The sequence below is a fragment of the Apostichopus japonicus genome, chromosome 8 (genome assembly GCF_037975245.1).
Source record: "Apostichopus japonicus isolate 1M-3 chromosome 8, ASM3797524v1, whole genome shotgun sequence".
Taxonomy (NCBI): Eukaryota; Metazoa; Echinodermata; class Holothuroidea; order Aspidochirotida; family Stichopodidae; genus Apostichopus; species Apostichopus japonicus.
The window spans coordinates 915867-929254 of NC_092568.1; positions in this window are offsets into that span (position 1 = coordinate 915867).

A 13388-nucleotide genomic window follows, 5' to 3' on the forward strand; every position below is an offset into this window, starting at 1 on the left:
TGTCACACCGGAAAAGTAATCTACAGTAGGCCATCGTGACAGGCACTGGTGTGTGAGTTTTTATTCTGGAATGCATAATATGGCTTTAACAGGTTAAGAAATATATATTTTATTATATATTATACACATGTTGCTTTTGAACACAGGATTCCATTGTTGTCTAGTCGGTGTGAATAAGACGGTGTGAATAAGACAGGAGTGTTAGCTCAGTGGTTAACGCCGGTACCTTTCAATTATAAGGTCACAAATTCGAGTCACTCCAAGATTAATGTATGTCGTCCAGTTACAGAGTTGTTGGCAAATGATAATTCATAATCATGGACGTTAAATATGAATCTAGGAGACTGACTTCGGTCAGCTTGCCGCTTTGATAAGCCAATGATTGCTTCTTTGCAAGTTCCTGCTTGCAGGAGGATCTAAAATACATACATACATACATACATACATACATACATACATACATACGCGCATACATACATACATACATACATACATACATACATACATACATACATACATACATACATACATACATACATACATACATACATACATACATACACACATACATACACACATACATACACCCATACATACATACATGCACACATACATACATACATACATACAAGACAATGGGCGATGCCTTCATGGGGTAGTTGATAGATTACAGTATATTCTTGATTGCCTGGCAGCCAGGGATCATAGTGTAATTGTGTCCATTTGGCTGCCAGGGAATATCATGATGCATTCTCTTATAGATCTATTACAGTCAGATGAATGGTAAGGGCACTACGCATTCTGCAACCAGCTGGCATATGAATAACATGATGCATTTCTCATATTCAGCCAGCTACCCTGAGAACAGGTACTGTACAACCTTTTGATATTTGGGGACTAAGAACAACAGTGTGTAATTAAATTGTTCCCTCTTGCTTAACAGCTGGTCACAGATGACATCACAATCTAATGGCCACATGGTGACCACAGTAAACATTAGTAAGAAATATTACTTAAGAATAGGCCCAGCAATTATGCAAGTGAAGATATCCCACTTTTAATTAAATAAAGGTCTGTTCTCACACAAAGGCTTTTATTCACTCTGTTTCACATTCAAATTTATATACATGCATACAGGGGGCCTACATCACCTGTTGATAACATATCACCCACTAGGCCCTAGTCATGATATTGAAGTGATTCACACTGTGATTGGTTTTAGTGGCTGCCGGGCCAAATAGTGATTAAATTATATATGGTAAGATTATAATCCTATGACTCCCTTTAAGTCTACAGCCAAGGGTCGCTCCCTATTCACTCTGCAGCCAGCCAAATAGGAAATTAGTCACGTTATTCACACCACAGCTGAACGAATAAGAAGTTGTGCCCTCACTATTCATCTTACTGCTGGGCGAATAAGATAATGCATCATGTTATTCACCTGATAGTTGGATGAATAATGAGTACTACCTTGTTATAAGTCTGGCAGCCAGGTATATCACATGACATGTTTCCTTATTCACCAGGCTGCTGGACAAAGATGGAATCCCATGTTAAAAGCTACATGTTCTTAGACCTAGATGAATGCAAGTATTGCAGATAGATTTGTCAACAGGTTACTTGCAAGGCTGCATCTGTAGTCTGAGCAAAGTCAATGTAGGTGGTATGCAAAATAGCACCTGCTTAAAGGGTGTGAAGACTCACGCAAAAAGAAATGTCTAATGCCGGTAATCTGACCTAGTTTTGAATGAGGTGTAACAGAAGTGTTAGACACCACCATCAATCCCAGAAAATGCACACACAACTTGCTACCGTCGGTAATTAGACACTAGTGTACAGTCAGTACATATAGCTGCGGTCAATACCCACAGCACAGTGTAAAAACAATACAGCGATGGACATCTCAGGTCCAGCTAAAGATAACAAGGTATCACGTTTCATTACTGTCTGCATTTTGTAGCGACACGAACAAAACGTCACTTGCAAGCAACAGAAAGTTAACTTTTTCAAATGGTGGCACGCGGTTTGGGGCGAGTCTTCAATGCCTTTAAGATTAGAAAGCTGGTGCTTGTCACTCTTGTGGATGTGGCTGATAGCTATCTCCCAAAACATGCCAAATGTTGTGTTGGAGAGAATACTTTTGAGATAGTTTGAAGAACTAAACATATGGGCTACTTGTTGCTCACCCTTATTTCATAGAATTTTATGTTAACACTTGAATCCTTGCTTGGCACTTCATCAACAATTGTTGAAATGATGTACTCTGATTTGTCCATTAACCGCCAGAAAAAAAAGTGAGGTAATAAATTGCTATTCATCAGACTGACTGGCGGATATCCACAAAGACTCATAATGACATTGGCTTATGTTAGCCTAGGCTAGGTCATGTTATAACTGATTGAATGTATAATAGCATCCTAACCGAAAATGGTTTCAATCATCATTCTCAAATACGTATCATCATAATGGGAAGATAAATGGAAGTGAAAGTGAGGTGCCAGGCAAGTTGAGGATCAACAGCTTTGCATGTCAGACCTAACTTGATACACATGACTTGGGTAACTTAGGCTAGACGCAATTTAAATTTATAGCCACGACAATAGACAGCAGTTTCGTGAAACTAATGCTCGATCACGTATTGTGTAACGATCATAGACATACACGTCACGAAAGGTATACATAGAAAACATCGTTTCCTATGTAAGGTTTGATTCGTAATCAACTCACCAAAATTCCTGTGCTAGTTAACAAATTATTAGACAATGGTAGTTTCGTCTGGTATTTTAAACTCCAAAGAAGATAAAAGTTAAACTCCGTCACATAGATTGCTAGATGATGTCGATTCGAGTGTTCATGTTCAACGTCAAAGCTTTTCACAAGTAGCGATTTTTACCGGTGTGAAGTTAGATACTTATTCCCCGTTCCTCGTTCGATATTCGCGAATGAGTAACTGCTACCGATTCAGTTACGTATTCGACAATGGTATCGACGTAACACCTCTGGCAAGACAAAAGCTTTCTTACAAGATGTTCAACATATGGTCGTGGAAAGAGGTTTATCTATGGCCCATGGGTCATATGAACTCTAATAACTATGTAGAAGGGTACCATAATGCATCTTGCCCGGTCCAAATAGTTTTTGACCAACTAAAATGACCAGTACTTCATCAGCTCTTAAATTAATGTAAAAAATTACTTTAGGCCCTAATCAAGACTAGCACGCCTTGGACCACCTTACCAATGGGTCATATGAATTCTTAACACATTGTAGAAGGATACCATAATGCGTCTTGCCCGGTCCAAAGAGTGCTTGACCAATTAAAATGACCATTAAATCAACTTTTTTTTTAAATAAATGTAACGGGAACTGAAATAAAAACATTTGGGCCCTAATCAAATCCAGCACGCCTTGGACCGCCCAACCAATGGGTCATGGGAAGTCTGAGGACATTGTAGAAGAGTACCATAATGCGTCTTGCCCGATCCAAAGCGTGCTTGACCAATTAAACTGACCATTAAAGCATTACTTCATCATCGAGTGTAACCGGACCACGAAAAAGCTTTGGGCCCTAATCCATGCAGCACGCTTTGGACCACCAAACCGATGGTTAACATGAACTCTAAGGACATTGTAGAAGAGTACCATAATGCGTCTTGCCCGGTCCAAAGCGTGCTTGACCAATTAAACTGACCATGAAATCATTACTTCATCATCGAGTGTAACGGGACCATGAAAAAGCTTTGGGCCCTAATCCATGCAGCACGCTTTGGACCACCAAACCGATGGTTAACATGAACTCTAAGGACATTGTAGAAGAGTACCATAATACGTCTTGCCCGGTCCAAAGCGTGCTTGACTAATTAAACTGACCATGAAATCATTACTTCATCATCGAGTGTAACGGGACCACGAAAAAGCTTTGGGCCCTAATCCATGCAGCACGCTTTGGACCACCAAACCGATGGTTAACATGAACTCTAAGGACATTGTAGAAGAGTACCGTAATGCGTCTTGCCCGGTCCAAAGCGTGCTTGACCAATTAAACTGACCATGAAATCATTACTTAATCATCGAGTGTAACGGGACCACGAAAAAGCTTTGGGCCCTAATCCATGCAGCACGCTTTGGACCACCAAACCGATGGTTAACATGAACTCTAAGGACATTGTAGAAGAGTACCATAATGCGTCTTGCCCGGTCCAAAGCGTGCTTGACCAATTAAACTGACCATGAAATCATTACTTAATCATCGAGTGTAACGGGACCACGAAAAAGCTTTGGGCCCTAATCCATGCAGCACGCTTTGGACCACCAAACCGATGGTTAACATGAACTCTAAGGACATTGCAGAAGAGTACCATAATGCGTCTTGCCCGGTCCAAAGCGTGCTTGACCAATTAAACTGACCATGAAATCATTACTTCATCATCGAGTGTAACGGGACCACGAAAAAGCTTTGGGCCCTAATCCATGCAGCACGCTTTGGACCACCAAACCGATGGTTAACATGAACTCTAAGGACATTGTAGAAGAGTACCATAATGTGTCTTGCCCGGTCCAAAGCGTGCTTGACCAATTAAACTGACCATGAAATCATTACTTCATCATCGAGTGTAACGGGACCACGAAAAAGCTTTGGGCCCTAATCCATGCAGCACGCTTTGGACCACCAAACCGATGGTTAACATGAACTCTAAGGACATTGTAGAAGAGTACCGTAATGCGTCTTGCCCGGTCCAAAGCGTGCTTGACCAATTAAACTGACCATGAAATCATTACTTAATCATCGAGTGTAACGGGACCACGAAAAAGCTTTGGGCCCTAATCCATGCAGCACGCTTTGGACCACCAAACCGATGGTTAACATGAACTCTAAGGACATTGTAGAAGAGTACCATAATGTGTCTTGCCCGGTCCAAAGCGTGCTTGACCAATTAAACTGACCATGAAATCATTACTTCATCATCGAGTGTAACGGGACCACGAAAAAGCTTTGGGCCCTAATCCATGCAGCACGCTTTGGACCACCAAACCGATGGTTAACATGAACTCTAAGGACATTGTAGAAGAGTACCGTAATGCGTCTTGCCCGGTCCAAAGCGTGCTTGACCAATTAAACTGACCATGAAATCATTACTTAATCATCGAGTGTAACGGGACCACGAAAAAGCTTTGGGCCCTAATCCATGCAGCACGCTTTGGACCACCAAACCGATGGTTAACATGAACTCTAAGGACATTGTAGAAGAGTACCATAATGCGTCTTGCCCGGTCCAAAGCGTGCTTGACCAATTAAACTGACCATGAAATCATTACTTAATCATCGAGTGTAACGGGACCACGAAAAAGCTTTGGGCCCTAATCCATGCAGCACGCTTTGGACCACCAAACCGATGGTTAACATGAACTCTAAGGACATTGTAGAAGAGTACCATAATGCGTCTTGCCCGGTCCAAAGCGTGCTTGACCAATTAAACTGACCATGAAATCATTACTTCATCATCGAGTGTAACGGGACCACGAAAAAGCTTTGGGCCCTAATCCATGCAGCACGCTTTGGACCACCAAACCGATGGTTAACATGAACTCTAAGGACATTGTAGAAGAGTACCATAATGCGTCTTGCCCGGTCCAAAGCGTGCTTGACCAATTAAACTGACCATGAAATCATTACTTCATCATCGAGTGTAACGGGACCACGAAAAAGCTTTGGGCCCTAATCCATGCAGCACGCTTTGGACCACCAAACCGATGGTTAACATGAACTCTAAGGACATTGTAGAAGAGTACCATAATGCGTCTTGCCCGGTCCAAAGCGTGCTTGACCAATTAAACTGACCATGAAATCATTACTTCATCATCGAGTGTAACGGGACCACGAAAAAGCTTTGGGCCCTAATCCATGCAGCACGCTTTGGACCACCAAACCGATGGTTAACATGAACTCTAAGGACATTGTAGAAGAGTACCGTAATGCGTCTTACCCGGTCCAAATAGTATTTGACCAATACAAACGACTAATGCACAATCATTATCCAGTAGATTCATCAATATCTTCTTTTTTGAATTTCAACTCTACGTCTGTACCAGTGTGGTGATACAAAACAAAAGCAACACCTTTGGCTCGCAAGTTTAATGCTTATTGGTGCTTTACAATCATCAGCATACAAAGTTTCCTTCCCATTCCGGAGAAACACACGCGCACTCTTCTTTTTTTTTTGGGGGGGGGGGGGAGGGCCTTAGCGCAACTACATTTTCAGAATGAAGTGATTTCTGTAGACTGGCAACGAACTGAAAACGTTGTTGTTTTAATTATTCGTTTATAGAACTTAATTTTATTTCTTTTATTCATTTCACCCGTCAACCCTTCACATATTTACAGATTTAAAGAACAAAGAAGTGTTCTTGCCTCTCTTCATGAAAGTGGTTTTGAACGCTTTAACCCCCTTCGTAGATTCTGAAAGATTCCACTGCTACATTCTAGAGCTGACCATCGAGCTATAAACAGACAATCAGTCATCTCGGGTCAAGCGGAGATAAACTGACTTTAATAGTTTATTGAGCAAAATAGTCTTCAAGTGAAATAGGTCTACCCAGACATATATTTTATGCCGAAATCCCTTTCTGATTTATTTATGATCTCCATTAGCCATAGTTGGTAATGAACCATCCAAGTTACCCTATAGTGCCATTCTATGCATTTTGATTTTATCGTGTTCCCATGCATGTGCTTGTTCTTTCTCTTAGCGATTTTTCAATAGAAAGTTTCTCTTGGAGTGTAGAAGGCAGATCCACCATAAGAAGTCTCACTGGGTTTATTCCAACTAAACATAGACCAGAGTTAGTGTGATTTTATAGTTGATTTCCTTTCATTCAGTTCTACCTAATTATTAATTATAACGTCCATAATCTAGCCAGGGACGTCGCTAGAGGGGGGTGTGGGGTGTCTCATCCCCCCCCCCCCCAAATCTTGGTAAAACTGACGAAAGTTGGAAAAATTTTGTGCGACAGTCGGAATTTCCGACTGTCGCACTCGAATTTTTCCGACTGGCGCACTCGAATTTTCAAATATTCTTGTAGTGACCTAAAACTTTCGGTCAAAATTGACCTTGAATCAGTCATATTTGCTACGATTTCCTTGTCACAATGAGAAATTGTATGTCGCGATCTTTATACTCCACCATACAAAACTTCGTATGATTTTGAATACTCTAAAAAAAATGCCTAATAGAACTTCTGCACAACATATACTATTAAAACGCGCAATGCTAATCTACGGAAGCTTAAAAATGCCATCAACATAAGAAAAACTTTGCCCCATAAGGTGAAATTTTTCTGTAAATTGTTTAGATAACAAGATAAAATGTTATCAAAAAACAGAAAAATGTTGCATTGCTTACTTGCTTTAAATGAGTAATTGAACAATTTTGTGAAAAATGTTTAATTGAAAACTAATCAAATCTTGTCAATTAGTCATTTTTTGTTGCAAAATGTTCATTTGTTTACTTCATTCCATAAGAACAATTGAAAAACTTTTCTGCGAAATGTTTAATTGACAACTTATCTTATCTCGTCAATTGGACATTTTTGGCAAAATGTTCAATTGTTCACTTCATTCCAACTGAGCAATTGAAAAAATTTCTGCAAAATGTTTAATTGACAACTTATCGTATAACGTCAACTCAACATTTTTCTGCAAAATGTTTAATTGTTCACATCATTCCAAATGCTCAGTTGGAATGAAGTGAACAATGTTTTCTTTATTCATGTGAGTGATAAATAGCCCCACCCCCACCCCCAAGAAAATAATATTAAGCCCGCTAGGAAAAAGCACTGTATTTTTGGGTAATTCACTATGTCGTCGAATATAATTTTCGAAAAAAAGTTTCCCCTTTGTTACATTAACATAGCTTTTTTAGTCAGTAGTCTATGTAGCTTATCAAGCAGATAACTTGTACTCAGTTGCTTACTCGCTTAACCAGAGTGATTGATAAGTTTGTAAAGTGAGGGCCAGTGGTACAAATGTACCGAGAAAAGTTTGGAACAAAAGTGCAGTCGCGAAAGATAGGGTGTCTGACTGACACTGACCGTATCGCTGACGAGTATAGTGCGGGGGGGGGGGGGTACAAGGCAGCAGTCGGCATTTTCTGGCTCCAAAACCCATCCAGTTGGAATTTCAGCCACTAAACCCCCAATCATCATGCATTAGCTACGTCCCTGTATCTAGCTATACAAATTTTACACAATACACAAAACACATTCAATCCATTAGCAAAAGTGCTAGATTTAAGGTCAATTTCGCGTTTGTTAATTTAAGTCAAAAATACACTTTCTAATCACTTACAATTGTATTTAATGTATTAATTCTTCGGTAAATATCAATTAGGCTATATGCTGAGTCAATTATGGAAGTATAGAAGTCAAGAGAAATATTACATGCTTAATATCCACCCCCCCCCCACCCCTCCCCATTTATTCTCTGATTGGATTGAAATGTACTTGCAGAAGAAAAATTTTCATGCCAAATTACTTTAATCTGGTAGAATTGATACACTTTTACCAATCTATGTGCAAAGATGTTCCATACACTATTACTCAATACTTCATAAGATAAATTTGAAGGAGCGGAATAAAGGACCATGCGTTCTGATTGTAATTGAATGATTCATTCAGGATGTTTCCTAGAAGTTTTCTCTCGTTAAAGAGCGCTTGAACATTAGGCTCGAACTAATTGATACCGATGTACGAGCTGACTGCCTACCGTCATTTAACGTCCATGGAATACCTTTAAAGGCTGAGAGTTCATATTTATCACAGCGTGATTGCTCCCTTGCGTCGAACCATTAAAATTGATAGATAACTGAAATAATCTGCAGCATGTTGACAGTTTAACTGCTTTTTTGCATTTGTATTCCCAAATGAATGAAATATCGGAATATCTTTCCTTCAACGAATGTCTCTGACCCACGTTAGGAGAGTTAAAGTGATATTGTTCAATGTTTGAACGTTACTGCATGTACCATTAATTCATGGTACTTGGTAGGCCTATATAGGGGATGGTTTATTTCTTTGATTGTTTCTCCGGCTGTAAGCTTCCTAAGCTTCATTGGGCTATCATGACAGTGCAAGCCTGCTACAAGCCTGCTACAGCCTTGCTACGGCCTTGCTACGGCCTTGCTACAGCCATAGAAAGATGCTGTCGCTTTATGCCATCGTGTTCAAATATCTGCCACATTGCAATTTTTCCCTTTTGATTAGGCTGAAATTTCGTAAGTGATTTGAGTAAGTTAAAGTGTTATATGCTAACATATCGATGAATTCGGAAGTCATTTAGAGGCTTTTTTAAATTGTAAAAACTTTCCGACAGAATTTGGCCATGTATATAGACATTCTGCCATTAATTGGAATGCACTTAAAACGAGTTCTCTCTTTTTCATTCCTTGAGGGTCCAAAGTGCAATTTGTAATGCTACCGGTTGACACTAAACGCACGATACATAACATATGAGATGGACACTCATTTAAGAAGTGATGATGTAGTGGTCATTTAAATTGGTCAAGCACACTTTGGACCTGGCAAGACGTATTATGGTACTCTTCTACACTGTCTTAAAAAATCATATGACCCATCGGTTAGGTGGTCCAAGGCGTTGTGGTCTGGATTAGGGCCCAAAGCTTTTTCGTGGTTCCTTTTCACTCATTAAAGAAGCAATGATTTAGTGGTCATTTAAATTGGTCAAGCACGCTTTGGACCGGGCAAGACGCATTATGGTACCCTTCTACAATGTCCTTAGAGTTCATGTTAACCATCGGTTTGGTGGTCCAAAGCGTGCTGCATGGATTAGGGCCCAAAGCTATTTCGTGGTCCGGTTACACTCGATGATGAAGTAATGATTTCATGGTCAGTTTAATTGGTCAAGCACGCTTTGGACCGGGCAAGACGCATTATGGTACTCTTCTACAATGTCCTTAGAGTTCATGTTAACCATCGGTTTGGTGGTCCAAAGCGTGCTGCATGGATTAGGACCCAAAGCTTTTTCGTGGTCCCGTTACACTCGATGATGAAGTAATGATTTCATGGTCAGTTTAATTGGTCAAGCACGCTTTGGACCGGGCAAGACGCATTATGGTACTCTTCTACAATGTCCTTAGAGTTCATGTTAACCATCGGTTTGGTGGTCCAAAGCGTGCTGCATGGATTAGGTCCCAAAGCTTTTTCGTGGTCCCGTTACACTCGATGATGAAGTATATAATGATTTAATGGTCAGTTTAATTGGTCAAGCACGCTTTGGACCGGGCAAGACGCATGATGGTACTCTTCTACAATGTCCTTAGAGTTCATGTTAACCATCGGTTTGGTGGTCCAAAGCGTGCTGCATGGATTAGGGCCCAAAGCTTTTTCGTGGTCCCGTTACACTCGATGATGAAGTATATAATGATTTAATGGTCAGTTTAATTGGTCAAGCACGCTTTGGACCGGGCAAGACGCATTATGGTACTCTTTTACAAAGTCCTTAGAGTACATGTTACCCATTGGTTAGGTGGTCCAAAGCGTGCTGCATGGATTAGGGCCCAAAGCTTTTTCATGGTCCAATTACACTCATTAAAGAAGTAATGATTTAGTGGTCATTTAAATTGGTCAAGCACGCTTTGGACCGGGCAAGACGCATTACGGTACTCTTCTACAATGTCCTTAGAGTTCATGTTAACCATCGGTTTGGTGGTCCAAAGCGTGCTGCATGGATTAGGGCCCAAAGCTTTTTCGTGGTCCCGTTACACTCGATGATGAAGTAATGATTTAATGGTCAGTTTAATTGGTCAAGCACGCTTTGGACCGGGCAAGACGCATTATGGTACTCTTCTACAATGTCCTTAGAGTTCATGTTAACCATCGGTTTGGTGGTCCAAAGCGTGCTGCATGGATTAGGGCCCAAAGCTTTTTCGTGGTCCGGTTACACTCGATAATGAAGTATATAATGATTTCATGGTCAGTTTAATTGGTCAAGCACGCTTTGGACCGGGCAAGACGCATTATGGTACTCTTCTACAATGTCCTTAGAGTTCATGTTAACCATCGGTTTGGTGGTCCAAAGCGTGCTGCATGGATTAGGGCCCAAAGCTTTTTCGTGGTCCCGTTACACTCGATGATGAAGTAATGATTTAATGGTCAGTTTAATTGGTCAAGCACGCTTTGGACCGGGCAAGACGCATTATGGTACTCTTCTACAATGTCCTTAGAGTTCATGTTAACCATCGGTTTGGTGGTCCAAAGCGTGCTGCATGGATTAGGGCCCAAAGCTTTTTCGTGGTCCGGTTACACTCGATGATGAAGTAATGATTTAATGGTCAGTTTAATTGGTCAAGCACGCTTTGGACCGGGCAAGACGCATTATGGTACTCTTTTACAAAGTCCTTAGAGTACATGTTACCCATTGGTTAGGTGGTCCAAAGCGTGCTGCATGGATTAGGGCCCAAAGCTTTTTCATGGTCCAATTACACTCATTAAAGAAGTAATGATTTAGTGGTCATTTAAATTGGTCAAGCACGCTTTGGACCGGGCAAGACGCATTACGGTACTCTTCTACAATGTCCTTAGAGTACATGTTACCCATTGGTTAGGTGGTCCAAGGCGTGCTGCATGGATTAGGGCCCAAAGCTTTTTCGTGGTCCCGTTACACTCATTGAAGAAGTAATGATTTAATGGTCATTTAAATTGGTCAAGCACGCTTTGGACCGGGCAAGACGCATTATGTTACCCTTCTACAAGGTCCTCAGACTTCCCATGACCCATTGGTTGGGCGGTCCAAGGCGTGCTGGATTTGATTAGGGCCCAAATGTTTTTATTTCAGTTCCCGTTACATTTATTTTAAAAAAATGTTGATTTAATGGTCATTTTAATTGGTCAAGCACTCTTTGGACCGGGCAAGACGCATTATGGTATCCTTCTACAATGTGTCAAGAATTCATATGACCCATTGGTAAGGTGGTCCAAGGCGTGCTAGTCTTGATTAGGGCCTAAAGTAATTTTTTTACATTAATTTAAGAGCTGATGAAGTACTGGTCATTTTAGTTGGTCAAAAACTATTTGGACCGGGCAAGATGCATTATGGTACCCTTCTACATAGTCATCGGAGTTCATATGACCCATGGGCCATAGATAAACCTCTTTCCACGACCAAATGTTGAACATCTTGTAAGAAAACTTTTGTCTTGCCAGAGGTGTTACGTCGATACCATTGTCGAATACGTAACCGAATAGGCAGCTCAGTTACTCATTCGCGAATATCGAACGAGGAACGGGGAATAAGTATCTAACTTCACACCGGTGCGATTTTTTTCCTTGCTGAACCAGAGTAACCAAAATTGAGCACATAAAACAGCTATCAAATAGTATGCTGGATGGAATCCAAATATCTCTAATCGAAACGATGGCAATATACAGAAACCTCGTACTTGTTACATAAACCCACGCATGGATTATTCTTCTACGGTAAGACAGTCCCTGGCAGTACTTGCTTATTTTTTAGGTTTACAATGGTCGCAGATCACTGGAGGCAAAGTGCACCTCGTTTACACTCTTTGACAAGTCACGAGTTTTCAAAACTTGTTAAAAAAGACTGTTGAGCAGGCAGAACCACGGTAGAAAATCATTTGTAATTATATTTTGCAATAGATAATGAAATGCATGAAGCTACTTAAACAATACCAAATACCAAATGTTTGATAATATCTAAACTGTGTCTCGGAGAGTGTGGCGGACAAGAAAGAAAAAACATGGCGTAGCCAAAGTATATATCTGAATGACACTAACAACTTGCTTTATAGTTCAAGAGATACGCACGACTGATCTGGGAAATTGCTTTTAGCATTGGGGGAATGTTCTAACTGGCGGGAAGTTTGCAGAACAGAATATTTCACATGCTAATCTGTGGAAAAGCATACCTATGTATACGGCTCTGAAACGGAAGCAATTCTAGCGCACTCACTTTCTTTGTAACTTTCCTGCAGTGAGTAAAGTGAAAGCATTCGGTTACAAGGAACTCACCGTGTCAGAATTATTCACGTCAATCATAAAGATATATTTACTGATTTATTTTTCGGCAAAAGGTATTCGGATTCCTGGAACATGTCCAGTGTTTTGTTAGCTGTTTTGTTACTCTGTGAAGAGTAATGAGTTTTTAAGCTCATACTCGACAGTTTTGTTCGTTTATCGTTGCCATGGACCAGTTGTTGAGAACTTACCTATGGGGAGAAAAGGCAAGGTCCCACAGTACAAAATATAGGGTAACTGTGCGAGTATACGACTTGACGCTTACGACGTACGAGGATAGGAAAAGACCACTGTTAAATCCCTGGTCACTTTGTAAGCATCAACTTACCAACTCAAAC